The 16923-nt window shown below is 43.8% G+C and overlaps 1 protein-coding gene across 7 annotated transcripts in view; it reads right to left on the minus strand.

Annotated features, from left to right (window-relative positions):
- LOC121277832 (CSC1-like protein 2) overlaps nt 1–16923 on the minus strand; it is a 290835-nt gene that overhangs the window by 169925 nt on the left and 103987 nt on the right. The window contains exon 1 of one of the 7 annotated variants that reach the window (XM_041187508.1): nt 5935–5945. The exons of the other annotated variants lie outside the window; for them this stretch is intronic. The gene's annotated coding sequence lies outside the window, so the exon portion shown is untranslated. Of the gene's footprint in view, nt 1–5934; nt 5946–16923 lie in introns of those variants that run through there. 7 annotated transcript variants of the gene reach the window in all.

The following is a 16923-nucleotide window of genomic DNA, read 5'->3' on the forward strand; positions in this document are numbered from 1 at the left end:
GCTTTAAACTTTTAAATAGTAGGGGGAAGGAATAATGTGAGGGGAGATATGGTAAATCAAAGATAAACAATGAGGTAATAGAGCAAGGTAGAGATTTGGGTAATGATCACTAGAGCGTGACAAGAAGGGACAGGGCAAACAAACTTAAGTGTGTGCCAGGTGAGGCCAGAGATTGCAAAAATGGTAAAAAGACAGAGTTAAAGGTTCTGTATCCAAATGTGTGCAGCATTCATAACAAAATGGGTGAAATGCTAGCACAGATTAAAAATAAATACGTATGACCTGACATTACAGAAGCGTGGTTGCAGGGTGTCCAAAGCTGGGTCCTAAATATTGAAGATAGGAAGCTTGGAAAAGTTGTTGGGGTAGCTCTGTAAATTATGGGTGTCATTAGTTCAGTAGCAAGAGATGACCTTAGCTTGAAAGAGCAAGATGTAGAATCAGTTTGGGAGGAGATAAGAAATAGGAAAGGTGAGAGGTCGCTTGCGGGGGGTAGTTTATGGGTCCCCTGACAGTAGTTACACTGACTTGGATGAAGGAACCCAATGAATGGCATCATCAGCAAATTTAGCTACCAAGATATGTAGGAAAGTAAGTAAGTTGTTAAGCGGAGGTGGAGAGTCTGCAAAGGGATATAGATAGGTTAAGTGAGCTCAAGTGTGAACTTGTCCACTTTGGCAGGAAGAATAGATGAGCAGTATACTTTTTAAGTGGAGGGACTGCAGAACTTGGTGGTACAGAGGGATCTTGGTGTCATGGTACATGAATCACTAAAAGCTGGTATGCAGATACAGCGAGTGATTAGAAAGGCAAATTGAATGCTAGCATTTATTGCAAGAGGAATGGAATATAAAAGTAGGAAGGGTTTAGAGCAGCTATACACGGCTTTGGTGAGACCACATCTGGAATACTGTACACAGTTTTGGTCTCATGTGAAAATAAATTCATAATTGCATTAGAAGCAGTTCAGAGAACGTTCACTCAACTCATTCCTGGGATGAAGGGACCATCTTATGAAGGAAGACTGAACAGGTTGGGCCTATGCCAACTGGAGTTTAGAAGAATGAGGGGTGATCTTATTGAAACATAAGGTCCTATGGGGAATTGATAGGGTGGATACCAGGAGGATGTTTCCTCTTGTGGGGGAGACCAGAACAAGGGACATAGTTTAAGAATAAGGAGTCTCCCATTTAAGGCAGAGATGAGGAATTTTTTTTTCCCCTCAGAGGATCTTTAGTACGTGGAATTCTATTCCACCAGAAGTGAAGTGAAGGCAGGGACATTGAAATTATTCAAGGCCGAGTTAGATAGATTTTTTATAGACAAAGGAGTCGAGGATAATGGGGGGGCAGACAGAAAGTAGAGTTGAGACCTCAACCAAATCAGTCATTATTTTGAATGACGAAACAGGCTTGAAGGAGCAGGAATAGCATTTGGCCCCAAGTTCAATGTTCTTTATGTTCCTATAAAACACCAAGACTGCATTGCTCAGTAAAGCAATATATCATCAAAATCACCATTACAACAGCCAACAGATTGGGTACCAGGACCTGACAGGCTCAACTATAATTGTTCAGTGTTTCAAAGAATTGGAATGGGAGACTACTTTTACTTTAGGCTGTCAAAATCAGATGGTTAAAAACTAGCTTCAAAGTAGTATGACATAACTGGAATTGCACACATACATTGAGCAAGTATTTTCTCTCTCTACCATTAACAGTTCCACAAAGCTGAAATGTCACCTCACATATACAGCCATGATAACTTGATGTACAAGCTTGCAACTGTTGGAATAGTATAATGACGTCAACAGATAGCCTTTATATACTTGCCTATTAAAGCAGTTATTTTCTACCTGCCCACACTATTATACAATGTAGTAACTTAGTTATTTTTGATGTCCAGAACAATTAATCCTAACCAATTAAAAATACTGCAGTTGTACAGCCAATATAATGCTGACTACATAAGGAAAAATGTTTAAAGTTAGCATAAAAGAAAGTGTTTTCCTCTTTTACCCTTCCATAATGCAAAATGCAGTTCTGAAGATAGGTTAGTGACCTGCACATTCACTCTCCACAGATGCTACCTGATCTGCTGAGTATTGTAAGCATTGTGTTTTTATTCAAGATTTTCAATATCTATTGTATTTTGCTTCTACAAAATGCCTTACTTGAAGTGGCAGACAGGGCTTATCAGTCCTCAGCAAAGGCTAAGTGAAGCGTACAAATAACTCTCATGATTTTTTCCTCTTCCGCAGTCAATAAACAACCCATTTCTTCCAGTTAGTTCCAGTTGGCAAAGGGGACTTGAAAGCATTGTGGGTATGAGCCAATATTATGTTTATCTGATCAGTTTGAGATTCTGTGCATGTCAGATATTATTACGAGAATGTTTTCAACCTTGGTGTCACCATTTCACCAGAGATCAGCTGTCGACAACATTAAGATCACCTATTTCCATACCAAAATCATTGCCCAACTCCACCCTTGTTTCAGTTCATCTGCTGCTGAAACCATCATCTAGACCCATGTTACCTCTAGGCTCAAAGATTCCAATCTGCTCCTAGCAAGCCTCTTATTTTACTCAAACTGGTCACCCAAAACTCTGCTGCTCATGTTCAAAGTTGCATCGACCCATTCACTCACTCACTACCTTGCTTGCTTATCTACAGTAATTCCTGATTCAGCAACACCTCGATTTTTAAATTCTCAAACCTGTTTTAAATCCCTCCAGACCTAAACGCTCATACCCGTGCACCTCTAATTCTGGCTTCTCTCATCCACCATTGACAGTCATACCTTCTGCTGTTAAGGCTCTAAGTTCTGAAATTCCTTCTCTAAGCCTTTCTGAATCGCTACCGCTCATTCCTCCTTTAAGACACTCCCTAAAGCTTATCCCTTTGACAAGCTTTTGATCATCTTCCCCAATATCTCAATTCCCCCAGCAGAACATGCTACAAAATCACCTGGGTGCCCTCAACACTAATTCTGGATCCTACAAAGTCTTATAGCATCAGGTCAAACATGGGTTAGGGAGCCTTCTGTTGACTACTGCCTACAGCCCTTCCTCAGCTGATGAATCTGTATTCCATGTTGAACACTACTTGGAAGAAGCATTGAGGGTAGCAAGAGCACAGGATATTGGGGGCCTAGCCAGCAACACCCACATCCCATGAACAAATTAAAAATAAAATCACCAAGAATAGTTTGATGGCATCACTGCTGACCAAGCCGGCCAAGTTCTGAAAGATATAGCTGCCAGGCTGAGCCTGTGTCAGGTGATGAGGGAACCAACAAGAGGGAAAAGCCTTCTTAAACCTTGCCCTTACCAATCTACCTGCCAACAGATGCATCTGTCCATGACAGTATTGGTAGGGGTGGCAACCACACAGTCCAAATGGAGACAAGTTCCATTTTCAGGCTGAGGACACCCTCCAACATGTTGTGTAGCATTACCAATGTATAAAATGAGATAGATTCAGAATTGGTCTAGCAGCTCAAAACTGGGCATCCACAAGGCGCTGTAGACCACCAGCAGTTTGGAACTATTCCAGCACAATTTATAACTTCATGTCCTGGCATATTCCACACTCCACCATGACCAAGTCATGAGACCAACCCCAGTTCAATGAAGAAGAACATGCCAAGAACAGCACCAGACTCATCTACAAAGGAGGCTCAAACTGGTGAAGCCACAACACAACTACATGTAAGATAAACAGGGAAAGCAGTTGAGGCAGAATTCTACAGCCAGCCTATCAGATCAAAGATCTGTTATCCTGCCAAATCTGGTTGTGAATGGTGGTGGATAATAAAACTAACCAAAGAAGGTGGTTCCAAAAACAACCTCATTTTCAATGATAGTGAGGCCCAGCACGAATGCAAAAGACTGAACTGTTTGCAAGTCAGCTGAAGATGGCTGCAAAGTGAATGATCTATTTGGGACAGGAGGGGACTTAATTTAGAATAGTCCTGATTTCTACACTCACTCCCCATCCATAAACAGAAATGATATTTTTGATTATTGTTTTCCTCCTTTATAAAGTGGTGGTGTATTTTCCTCAACCCATCAGTTTGAGTAACCCAATCCTTTATTAATAAATCCACAGCACACTCGAGGTAAGGTAAAATAAGAGGGGTAGTTTATTTTGCACATACCCAGGTATACCTTGCATACAAAAAGCATGACAAGTTTAACTCAGCCAAGTACTGCACCATTATTCTGCTCTCGAAGGGGTCATCAACAATGCTATCAAGTGGCATTTGCTTAGTAATAAGCTACTCACTGATGCTCAGTTTGGGTTCTGCCACTCAGTTCCTGACCTCATTACAACCTTGGTTCAAACATGGACAAAAGAGCTGAACTCCCAAGGTGAGGAGAGAGCATCTGCCCTTGGCATCAAGGCAGCATTTGGCTGAGTATGGCATCAAGGAGCCCCAGCAAAACTGGAATCAATGGGAACCAGGGGGAATCCTCTCCACTGGTTGGAGTCAAACCTAGCACACACGAAGAGGGTTGTGGTTGTTGGAGGGGCATCATCTCAGTTCCAGGACATCACTGCATGAGTTCCTCAGGGTTGTGTCCTAGGCACAACCATCTTCAGATGCTTCAATGACCTTCCTTCCATCATAAGGTTAGAAGTGGGGATGTTTGCTGATGATTGCACAATGTTCAGCATCATTCATGACTCCTCAGATACTGAAGCAGCCCATGTCCAAATGCAGCAAGACTTGAACAATATCCAGGCTTGGGCTGATAAGTGGCAAGTAACATTCGTGCCACACAAGTGTCAAGCAATGACCATCTCCAACAAGAGAGAATCTAACCATTACCCCTCGATGTTTAATGGCATTACCGTCACAATCCCCTATCATCATCCTTGGGGTTACCAATGAGCAGAAACTGAACTGGACTAAGCCATATAGGTATAGTGGCTACAAGTGCAGGTCAGAAGCTAGGAATCCTGCGGAGAGTAACTCACCTCCTGACTCTCCAAAGCCTGTCCACCCTCTACAAGGCACAAGTCAGGAGTGTGATGGAATACTCTCCACTTGCCGAGGTGAGTACAGCTCAAACAATGCTCAAGAAGCTTGACACCATCCAAGACAAAGCAGCCTGCTTGATTGGTGCCTCATCTCCAAACATTCACTCCCAACCACTAATGAACAGCAGCAGCTGTGTGTGCCATCTACAAGATGCACTGCAGGAACTCACCATGGATCCTCAGGCAGTACCTGCCAACCCACGACCGCTACTAACTAGAACAAAGAACAGCACAGGAACAGGCCCTTCGGCCCTCCAAGCCTGCACCGATCATATTGCCCGTCAACTAAAACATTTTGCACTTCCGGGGTCCGTACCCCTCTATTCCCATCCTATTCATGTATTTGTCAAGCTGCCTCTTAAATACCACTATCGTACCTGCTTCCACCACCTCCTCTGGCAGCGAATTCCAGACACTCACTACCCTCTGCGCAAAAAAACTTGCCCCACACATCACCTTTATAGTTTTCTCCTCTCACCTTAAATCTATGTCCCCTAGAATTGACCCTTCCACCCTGGGAAAAAGCGTCTATCTACTCTGTCCATGCCAATTTTGTAAACGTCTACCAAGTCGCCCCTCAATCTCCGTCGCTCTAGTGAGAACAATCCAAGTTTCTCCAACCTCTCCTCATAGCTAATAACCTCCAGACCAGGCAGCATCCTGGTAAACCTGCTCTGCACCCTCTCCAACACGTCCATATCCTTCTGTTAATGTGGTGACCAGAATTGCATGCAATATTCCAAGTGTGGCCCAACCAAGGTTCTATACAGCTGCAGCATGACTTCCCAGCTTTTATACTCAATACCCCTGTCAATGAAGGCAAGCATGCCATATGCCTTCCTGACTACCATAACCACCTGCGTTGCCATTTTCAGTGACCTGTGGACCTGTACACCCAGATCCCTCTGCCTGGCGATGCACTTAAGGGTTCTGCCATTTACTGTATAATTCCTGCCTGTATTAGACATTCCAGCATTGCCCAGCAAGATAGTTAAACATAATTTTCCCTTAAGAAATCCATGCTGGCTTTCCTTAAATAACACGCATTTGTTCATGTGACTATTAATCCCGTCAAAAATTGTTTCTAGAAATTTCCCCAACACTGAAGTTAAACTGGCTGGCCTGTAATTGCCGGGCTTATCTTTACACACTTTACTGAACAATGGGCCAAGTAGCCCACTCCTGCTCCTAATCGTATCTTTGTAAATTCTCCAGTCCTCTGGCATCACCCAAATCTAAGTGAGACTTCAAAATTATGGCCAGTGCCTTCGCAATTTCTACTCTCACTTCGCTCAGTTTCATTGCATGCATTTCATCCGGTCCTGGTGCCTTATTAACATTAAGTCCAGACAGCCTATCCAATACCTACTCATCAATTTTAAACCCTTCTGGTGTCTGAATTCCCTCCGCTTTCACCATGGCCCAGGTAGCATCTTCTTCCTTGGTCAAGACAGGTACAGAATATTCATTTAATACCTCAGCTATGCCTCCATAAGCAAATCCCCCTTTTTGGTCCTTAATTGGCCTTAATCGTCCTTTTAGCACCCTTTTACTATTTTTATCCTATAGAAGACTTTGGGATTCCATTTTAGGTTAGCTGCCTGTCTCTTTTCACAATCCTCCCCTTCTCTTATTTGCTTTTTCACCTCCCCTCTTGAACCTTCTATATTCAGCCTGGTTATCAATTGTATTTTCCACCTGACATCTGTCATTGAAATTTAGAAAGAAAAAGTGTGCCTATTTCTTGAATGTGCCCAAACTCTCTTCTTTGAAGGTAGCCCATTGTTCAGCTATTTTTTTTCCCCATCCACCCCAATTTAACTGGCCCAACCCCATTCTTACCCCACTGAAGTTGGCTTTCCCCCAATTAATTATTCTTGCTCTGTGTTGTCCTTTGACCTTATCCATAGTCAACCTAAACTTCACGATACAATGATCACTGTCCCCAAAATGTTCTCCCGCTGACACTTGATCCACCTCATTCCCAAGAACCAGCCTCCTTCCATGTTGTACTGGAAACGAACTGTAGAAAATTTTCCTGAACACTCCTGAAACTCTTGCTGCTCTCTGCCCTTCACACTACTGCTATCCCAGTCTATAGTCAGATATAGAAAGTGTCCCATTATAGCTACTCTATAATTTTTGCACATCTAATTTCCTTGCAAACTTGATCCTCTGTATCCTTAGCAGGTGGTCTATGAACCACACCAAGAAATACAATTGTACCTTTTCTGTTCCTTAGCTCAAGTAAAAGAGATTCTGTCCTCGATCCCTCTGGGACAACCTCTCTCTCAACACTGCAATGCTCTCCATACTACTGCTACCTCTCCCCTTTTCGTTTCTTTCCTATTTTTCCTGAATGCCCTGTATCCAGGAATATTTAACACCCAGACCTCCAGGTCTCTGTTATAGGCACAGCATTGTATTTCCACATGGCAATCTGCACCTGTAACTCACCAATCTTATTTATCACACTCTGTGCATTCACATACATGAACAATAATCCTGATTTAGACTTTATTACTTTCATAGAAACATAGAAAATAGGAGCAGGACTAGGCCATTCGAGCCTGCTCCAACATTCACTATGATCATGGCTGGTCATCCAACTCAATAGCCTGCTCCTGCTTTCTCCCCATATCCTTTGATCCCTTTCGCCCCAAGAGCTACATCTAACTCCTCGAAAACATACAATGTTTTGGCCTCAACGACTTTATGGCAGCGAATTCCACAGGTTCACCACTCTCTGGGGAAGATATTTCTCCCCCTCTCAGTTCTAAATTGCTTACCCCGTATCCTCAGACTGTGACCCCTGGTTCTGGACTCCCCACCATCGGGAACATCCTTCCTGCATCTACCATGTCTAGTCCTGTTAGAATTTTATAGGTTTCTAGGAAATCCCCCCCCCCCCCTTCATTCTTCTGAACTCCAGTGAATATAATCCTAACTGGCTCAATCTCTCCTCAAACGTCAGTCCCGCCATCCCAGGAATCAGTCTGGTAAAACTTCGCTGCACTCCCTCTAAAGCAAGAACATCCTTGCTCAGATAAGGAGGCCAAAACTGCACACAATACTCCAGGTGTGGTCTCACCAAGGGCCTGTATAATTGCAGCAAGACATCTGTACTCCTGTACTCGAATCCTCTCGCTTTGAAGGCCAACATACCATTTGCTTTCTTTATCGCCTGCTGCACCTGCATGCTTACCTTCAGCGACTGGTGTATGAGGACACCCAGGTCTTGTTGTACATTCCCCTCTCTCAATTTATAGCCAGATAATAGTCTGCCTTGGTGTTTTTACTACCAAAGTGGATAACCTCACATTTATCCACATTATACTGCATCTGCCATACATTTTCCTACTCACTCAGCTTGTCCAAATCTCAGCATCCTCCTCACAGCTCACCCTCCCACCCAGCTTTGTCTCATCGGAAAATTTGGAGCTATTACATTTAGTTCCCTCATCTAAATCATTAATATATATTATGAATAGCTGGGATCAATCCCTGCTGTACAGCATCAATCCCTGCTGTACCCCACTAGTCACTGCCTGCCATTCGGAAAAAGACACGTTTATTCCTACTCTTTGTTTCCTGTCTGCCAACCAGTTTTCTATCCATCTCAATGCACTACCCCCAATCCCATGCGCTTTAATTTTACGTGCTAAGCTTTTATGTAGGACTTTGTCGAAAGCCTTCTGAAAGCCCAAATAAACCACATTCACTGGCTTCCCCTCAACAACTCTACTAGTTACATTCTCGAAAAATTCCAATAGATTTGTCAATATGATTTCCCTTTCGTAAATCCAGCATGGATTCTGCCACTGTTTCCCAAATGCTCAGCTATTAAATCTTTTATAATAGACTTTAGAATTTTCCCCACTACCGACGTCAGGCTGACTGGTCTATAATTCCCTGTTTCCTCTCTACCTCCCTTTTTTAAAGAGTGAGGTTACATTAGCTACCCTCCAATCTGTAGGAACTGTTCCAGAGTCTATAGGATCTCGGAATATGACCACCAAAGCGTCCACTATTTTCTAGGGCCACTTCCTTAAGTACTCTGGGATGTAGATGATCAGGCCCTGGGGATTTGTCGGCCTTCAATCCCATCAATTTCTCCAACACTACTTCCCTACTAATACTGATTTCTTTCAGTTCCTCCTTGGGTTCGCCAACATTTCTGGTATGTTATTTATGTCCTCCTTTGTGAAGACAGAACCAAAGTATGTGTTTAGTTGGTCAGCCATTTCTTTGTTCCCCATTATAAATTCCCCTGTTTCTGCTGTAAGGCACCTACATTTGTCTCCATCTATCTTTTCCTCTTCATATGCCTAAGAAACTTTTACAGTCAGTTTTTATGATCCCCGCAAGCCTACTCTCGTACTCTATTTTCCCCTTCTTAATCAATCCCTTAGTCCTCCTTAGCTGAATTCTAGACTGCTCCCAATCCTCAGGTCTGTTGCTTCTCTGGCCAATTTGCATGCTGCTTCCTTGGGTCTAATATTATCTCTAATTTCCCTTGTAAGCCATGGTTTGGCTACCTTTCCTATTTTACTTTTGTGCCAGAGAGGAATAAACAATTGTTGCAGTTTACCCATGTGCTCTTTGAATGTTTGCCATTGCCTATCCACTGTCATCCCTTTAAGTAAGGTTTCCCAGTCCATCATAGCCAACTTGCGCCTCATACCATCGTAGTTTCCTTTAAGAATCAGGACCCTTGTCTCAGAATCAACTACCTCACTCTCCATCTTGATGAAGAATTCTATAATATTATGGTTGTTCATCTACAAGGGGCCTCACACAACTACATTACCAATTATTCCTTTCTCATTACACAATATCCAGTCTAGGATGGCCTGTTCTCTCATTGGTTCCTCAACGTATTGGTCCAGCAAACCATCCCGTATACACTCCAGGAATTCCTCCTCTATAATATTGTTACTAATTTGATTTGCCCAATCCATATGCAGATTAAAGTCACCCATAATTACAGATGTTCCTTTAGTACATGCGTCTCTAATTTTCTGTTTAATGCCATTCCCAACATCACCATTACAGTTTGGGGGTCTATGTACAACCCCCACTAATGTTTTTTGCCTGTTAGTGTTTCTCAGCTGTACCCATACAGATTCCACAACGTCGGAGCTAATATCTTTCCGCACTATTGCGTTAATTTCCTCTTTAACCAGCAATGCAATTCCACCGCCTTTTCCTTTTTTGTCTGTCCTTCCTAAATACTGAATACCCCTGGATGTTCAGTTCCCATCCCTGGTCACCCTGCAGCCATGTTTCCATAATCCCGACTATATCATACCTGTTTACATCTATTTGCGCGGTTAATTCATCCGCTTTATTGCGAATGCTCCTCGCATTAAGGCACAAAGCCTTAAGGCTTGTCTTTTTAACCTTGCTTGTCCCGTTCCCACGATTTTTCACTGAGGCCCTGTTTGATTCTTGCCCTTGATTTCTCTGCCAATCACTTTTCTTATTCCCCTTTGTCTTTTGTTCTTTACTTGCTGCCCCTCCTCTGACTCTTTGCATAGGTTCCCATCCCCTGGCCATTTCAGTTTAAACCCTCCCCAACTATGCTAGCAACTATTCCCCCAGGACATCAGTCCTGGTCCTGCCCAGATGTAACCTGTCCAGTTTGTATTGGTCCCACCTCCCCCAGAACCGGTCCCAATGTCCTAGGAATCTGAAACCCTCCCCCTCACAACATCTCTTCAACCACGTATTCATCCTATATGTCCTGCTATTTCTACTCTGACTAGCACGTGACACTGGTAGTAATCCTGAGATCACTACCTTTGAAGTCCTACTTTTCAACTTACTTCCTAACACCCTATATTCTGCTTTTAGGACCTCATCCCTTTTCTTATCTATGTCATTTGTACCAGTATGTACCACGACCACTGGCTGTTCACCCTCCCCCTTCAGAATGTCCTGTAGCTGCTAGGAGATATCCTTGACCCTAGCACCAGGGAGGCAGCATACCATCCTGGAGTCTTGTTTGTGGCCACAGAAACCTCTGTCTATCCCCCTTACAATTAAATCCCCTATAACTATTGCATTCCCACATTTTTTACTCCTCCTCTGTGTAGCAGAGCCAATGAATTTAGCTGTTGCTGCTTTCCCCTGAGGCCATTCCCCCCAACAGTATCCAAAGAGGTATGTCTGTTTTGCAGGGGAATAACCACATGAGATCCCTGCACTGCCTACCTAGTCCTCTTGCACTGTGGACTTTTAGAGCCACCGGTGTGACCACCTCTCCATACGTGCTATCCACGATACTGTCTGCCTCACGGATTCTCCAGTGTCCTCAGATGCTGCTCCAGCTGAAACCCAGGCTTTCAGGGGCTGCAGCTGGAGACACCTCCCGCACACATGCTGGCCCTGGGCACTGGAAATGTTCCCGGCTTCCCACATAGAGCAGGAAGAGCACACCATGCCTTTGAGCTCTCCTGCCATGATTTACCCCTTTAATACTCGTTACCCCTTTTTGCCCTTACTCTGGCTCCAGCTATTAACTTACTTTTCCTTATTCTATCTATGCTATCTGTCTCTCCCAGTATTCTGTGAACCTTAATATTCCTCTCTGATATTATCTCCTGGTTCCCTGCCAAGTTAGTTTAAGCTTCTAGCACTTGCAGAACACCTCACAAGGAACTCAGTCCCATCTATACTCAACTCAACCTGTCTTGCCTATATAGGCACCATCTCCTCCAGAGCCAGTCTCAATGTCTGTAGGATCTAAAGACCTCTCTCCTGTACCATCTTTCCAGCCACATATTCTTGCTTTATCCTCATCTCTCTATACTCACTTGTGTGTGTGTTTTTTCCCCCTTTATTCTTTCATGGGATGTGGACATCGCTGGCAAGGCCAGCAATTGTTGACTAGCCCCAATTGCCCTGGAACCAAGTGGCTTGTTAGGCCACTTCAGAGGGCAGTTAAGAGTGAACCACCTTGCTGTGGATGTAGAGTCACATGTACGCCAGGTAAGATAGCAGACATTAGTGAACCAAGTGAATTTCTACGACAATTGATGATAGCCTCATGGTCGCCATTACAGAAGCTAGCTTTCAATTCCAGATTTATTAATTGAATTTAACATCCAGCAGTTGCCGTGGGATTTGAACCCATATCCCCAGACCATTAGTCTGGGCATCTGGATTACTAGTCCAGTGACATTACTACTTTGCCACCATCTGCCTCCTGGGACTAGGAATAATCCAAAAATCACTACATTTGAGGTCCTTGGCTAATTTTCTACCTAGCTCCTGAAATTCTAACTGCAAGCCACATCCCAACTGCAGGACCACATCCCTCTTGCTGCCTGTGTCGGTTCTTAGCAATGTGAACTACAACTGTTGATTGTTCACCTACCCCACTCAGGGTGCTATGCAGCTGCTCAGTAACATCCTTGATCCTGGCAACAGGAAGGCAATATGTTCCAAGTGGTGGATGAAATGGCTTCTGCTCTCAAGCCTTTATACACCAAGCATCATATATACATCAGAGGTCACAAGACTATGGCAAACCTACGGCCACAAAGGCACTTCTCCAAATGTAACACACCACCCTGGAATTCATCGAATTCCCTACAATCTACATGCTGGTGTGGGTTACCATTGACCAGAAACTGAACTGGATCAGCCATATAAATACTCTGGCTACAAATGCAGGTCACAGGCTGCGAATTCTGCAGCAAGTAACTCACCTCCCAACTCCCAAAGCCTGTCCTCCATCTACAAGTCAGGAGTGCGATAGAATACTCTCCATTTGCCTGGATGAGTGCAGCTCCAACAAAACTCAGGAAGTTTGCCACTGTCCAGAACACAGCATCCCACTCAACTGACACAGCACCACTAACTTAAAACATTTACTCGTTCCACCAATGGCACACTGTGACTATATTGTGTACCATCTCCAAAATGAACTGCAACAACTCACCAAGGCTTTTTGGACAGCAACTCCCAAATCTGTAATTTACTATCTAAAAGGATGGAGGCTGAAGGCACACCAGAGCACTAGTGCCTCCAAGATCCTGTCGAAGCACATATCATCCTGACTTTGAAACATATCACTGTTACTTCACTGTTGCTGGGTCAATGCCCTAGAACTCCCTACCTAACAGCAATCTAACGATTGTGCCTTCACCACACAGGCTGCACCAGTTCAAGAAGGCAGGTCCCCACTACCTACTCAAAAGCAATTACCAATGGGCAATAAATGTTGGCCTTGCCAGCAACGCTCACATGCAATGAATCAGTATTTAAAAAGTTGCTTGCTGTCAAATTGTTCTTTTTGCTCCTGTGAAGCATCTTGGGATGTTTTACTAGGTTAAAGCGCTTACATAAATACAAATTGTTGTTGAAATCTCCATATAAAATAAATATGAGACTTAGTTCACTCTCCGCATTGGTACATCTAATTTACCCAAGTTGTGGGCAGTATGATAAGAGCAAAAGCTTAGTATGCAGTGCGAGTGCACTGTTAGTATTACCATCACAGATTACAGGTAAACGTTTTGTTGCTTGGTCACTTAAAACAACCTTTCCACTTAAAGCTTTGACTTGGTAGTAGAATAGGAAAAACATCAGTCTGCAGTAGCAGGTCTATTTCTTCCGGCAGGTGAGATACCAGACCTGTCAAATAATAACAACACACTGAATAATTGTGGATCTGCTTTGCTTGGGTGTTGGACTGCTGATCATTTGATCTAAGATCCACTTTTCCAAACACCAGCTATGTCAACTTGGACCTGCTTATTTTCATCCTGTCCGAAATATAGGCTTAATTATAAATATTTAATATAAATGACAATTATGCAATTTATAAGGTTGGTACTCAGCAGTCTTTTACACTGGACTGAGAGTGGGAAAGTAACTCTTAAATACACTTATGCAGACCCAGGTCTTAGGCAGCTAACTAGCACAAAATACAGAAGGGGTGGTAGGGGCTTACCAATCAACATCAAGTGTTTAAAAATGATCAACACAAAGCTATAAACTATGAGAAAGCAATAAATCAAGCATGGCTAGCAATCATTAACGAAAGATGACAAACCAATCAATTTGTTTAAAAATGACTTGATCATCTACTTGGACTCATCTGAAGATGAGAAATATAGTGTTGGAAATCGAATTTGTGCCATAAAGCCATAAACTGCACAATTTTAAGAACCCATCTAAGCTGCATTACTAGCTTTCCTTTTAGGGCAGTTGTCCAAGAAGCTGGAGGCTGGATTCACTGTGGCTTCTCAGAGGGATCATGCTCACTGAAGAGGCTGAAGATATCAGCCTACAGCTTCCAGAAATTTATGATTAACAGCAAGATTGTATTTACTGGGCATGCCAGGACTTCCCCTTCCTATTTGCTGATAGAAAAGTGCAAAATTAGGAAATTATTATGGGTTTTTTTAAAAACATAAATGTTTAATTATATAAACATAAGAAAATACTCTGAACTTTTACCATGTTATTTTTAAACCATGCATTCATAACAGGAATAGGAGGAGGCCCAGTCTCTTAAGCCTATTCCGTTATTCAATTCAATCATGGTTGATCTGTATAGTAATTCTATTTACTAGGTTTACTTTTGTAACCCTTAATAAACTTGCCCAACAAAAATCTGTAAAGGTCAGTCCTGAAATTTTCAATTGACTTCCAGACTCAACAGCTTTCTGGGGGAGAAGGTTCCAAATTTCTACTATGCTGTGTGCGAAGAAGTGCTTCCCTGACATCACTCCTAAGCAGCCTTCACTTTAAGGTTAGTCCACTCTCTGCTGGATTCTCACACCAGAGGAAATAGTTCCTCTCAATAAAATCTTCTAATCACCTTAAAATCACCCCTTAATATTCTAGATTCAAGGAAGTACATGCCTGCTCTATGCAACCTGCTCTCATCACTTCACCCTTTTAGACCTTTAAGCAAGGAAGTGGTTATTTATGTAATGCATGTTTATTGGTGCAACCATGTATTTACCCTTTCTGTCCCACTTCCTCAACCACATCAGGAATACAAACAAAAAAACTGCGGATGCTGGAAATCCAAAACAAAAACAGAATTACCTGGAAAAACTCAGCAGGTCTGGCAGCATCGGCGGAGAAGAAAAGAGTTGACGTTTCGAGTCCTCATGACCCTTCGACAGAATTTGAGTTCGAGTCCAAGAAAGAGTTGAAATATAAGCTGGTTTAAGGTGTGTGTGTGGGGGGCGGAGAGATAGAGAGACAGAGAGGTGGAGGTGGGGGGGGTGGTGTGGTTGAAAGGACAAACAAGCAGTGATAGAAGCAGATCATCAAAAGATGTCAACGACAATAGTACAATAGAACACATAGGTGTTAGAGTTAAAGTTGGTGATATTATCTAAACGAATGTGCTAATTAAGAATGGATGGTAGGGCACTCAAGGTATAGCTCTAGTGGGGTTTTAGTTTCATACCCTTACGCCCTCACCTCAATGAATTTCGGGCTCGGCATGATACTGAACTCTTCTTCCGCCGTCTTCGTCTCCAGGCTCACTTCTTTGGGCAGGAGTCCTCTCCCAGTTCAACGGATCCTTTTACCCATCTCCAATATTCTCCCTCCACCTGGACCCCTCCCTCTGGATTCTTACCTTCTCTCGATCTTTTCATTGAGAACTGTCGGCGCGACATTAGTCGTCTCAATTTCTCTGCTCCTCTCACCCATTCTAACCTGTCTCTCTCTGAACTTACTGCACTCCATTCTCTCAGGTCCAACCCTGACATTGTCATCAAACCCGCTGACAAGGGTGGTGCTGTTGTTGTCTGGCACACTGACCTCTACCTCGCGGAGGCTGAGCGTCAACTCGCAGACACTTCCTCCTACCTCTTCCTGGACCATGACCCCACCACTGAACATCAAGCCATTGTTTCCAGGATTGTCACTGACCTCATCTCCTCTGGGGATCTCCCTCCCACAGCTTCCAACCTGATAGTCGCCCAACCTCGGACGGCCCGCTTCTATCTCCTACCCAAAATCCACAAACAGAACTGCCCCAGTAGACCGATCGTCTCAGCTTGCTCCTGCCCCACAGAACTCATTTCTCGTTATCTTGACTCCCTTCTCTCTCCCCTTGTCCAGTCCCTTCCCACCTACATCCGTGATTCCTCTGACACCTTACGTAACATCAACAATTTCCAGTTCCTTGGCCCCAACCGCTTCCTCTTCACCATGGACGTCCAATCCCTCTACACCTCCATCCCCCACCAGGATGGTCTGAGGGCCCTTAGCTTCTTCCTCGAACAGAGGCCCGAACAATCCCCATCCACCACTACTCTCCTCCGTCTGGCTGAACTTGTTCTCACGCTGAACAATTTCTCCTTCAACTCCTCTCACTTCCTCCAAATAAAAGGTGTGGCTATGGGTACCCGCATGGGCCCCAGCTATGCCTGTCTCTTTATGGGGTATGTGGAACATTCCTTGTTCCAGTCCTACTCCGGCCCCCTTCCACAACTCTTTCTCCGGTACATCGATGATTACTTCGGTGCCGCTTCATGCTCTCGTCGGGACTTGGAAAAATTTATTAATTTTGCTTCCAATCTCCACCCCTCCATCATTTTCACGTGGTCCAACTCTGACACTTCCCTTCCCTTCCTTGACCTCTCTGTCTCAATCTCTGGTGATAGACTGTCCACCAATATCCATTACAAACCCACCGACTCCCACAGCTATCTCGACTACAGCTCCTCACACCCTGCTTCCTGTAAGGACTCCATCCCATTCTCTCAGTTCCTTCGCCTCCGTCGCATCTGTTCCGATGATGCTACATTCAAAAACAGTTCCTCTGACATGTCCTCCTTCTTCCTTAACCGAGGTTTTCCACCCACGGTCATTGACAGGGCCCTCAACCATGTCCG

This window comes from Carcharodon carcharias, chromosome 5 (genome assembly GCF_017639515.1).
Source record: "Carcharodon carcharias isolate sCarCar2 chromosome 5, sCarCar2.pri, whole genome shotgun sequence".
NCBI lineage: Eukaryota > Metazoa > Chordata > Chondrichthyes > Lamniformes > Lamnidae > Carcharodon > Carcharodon carcharias.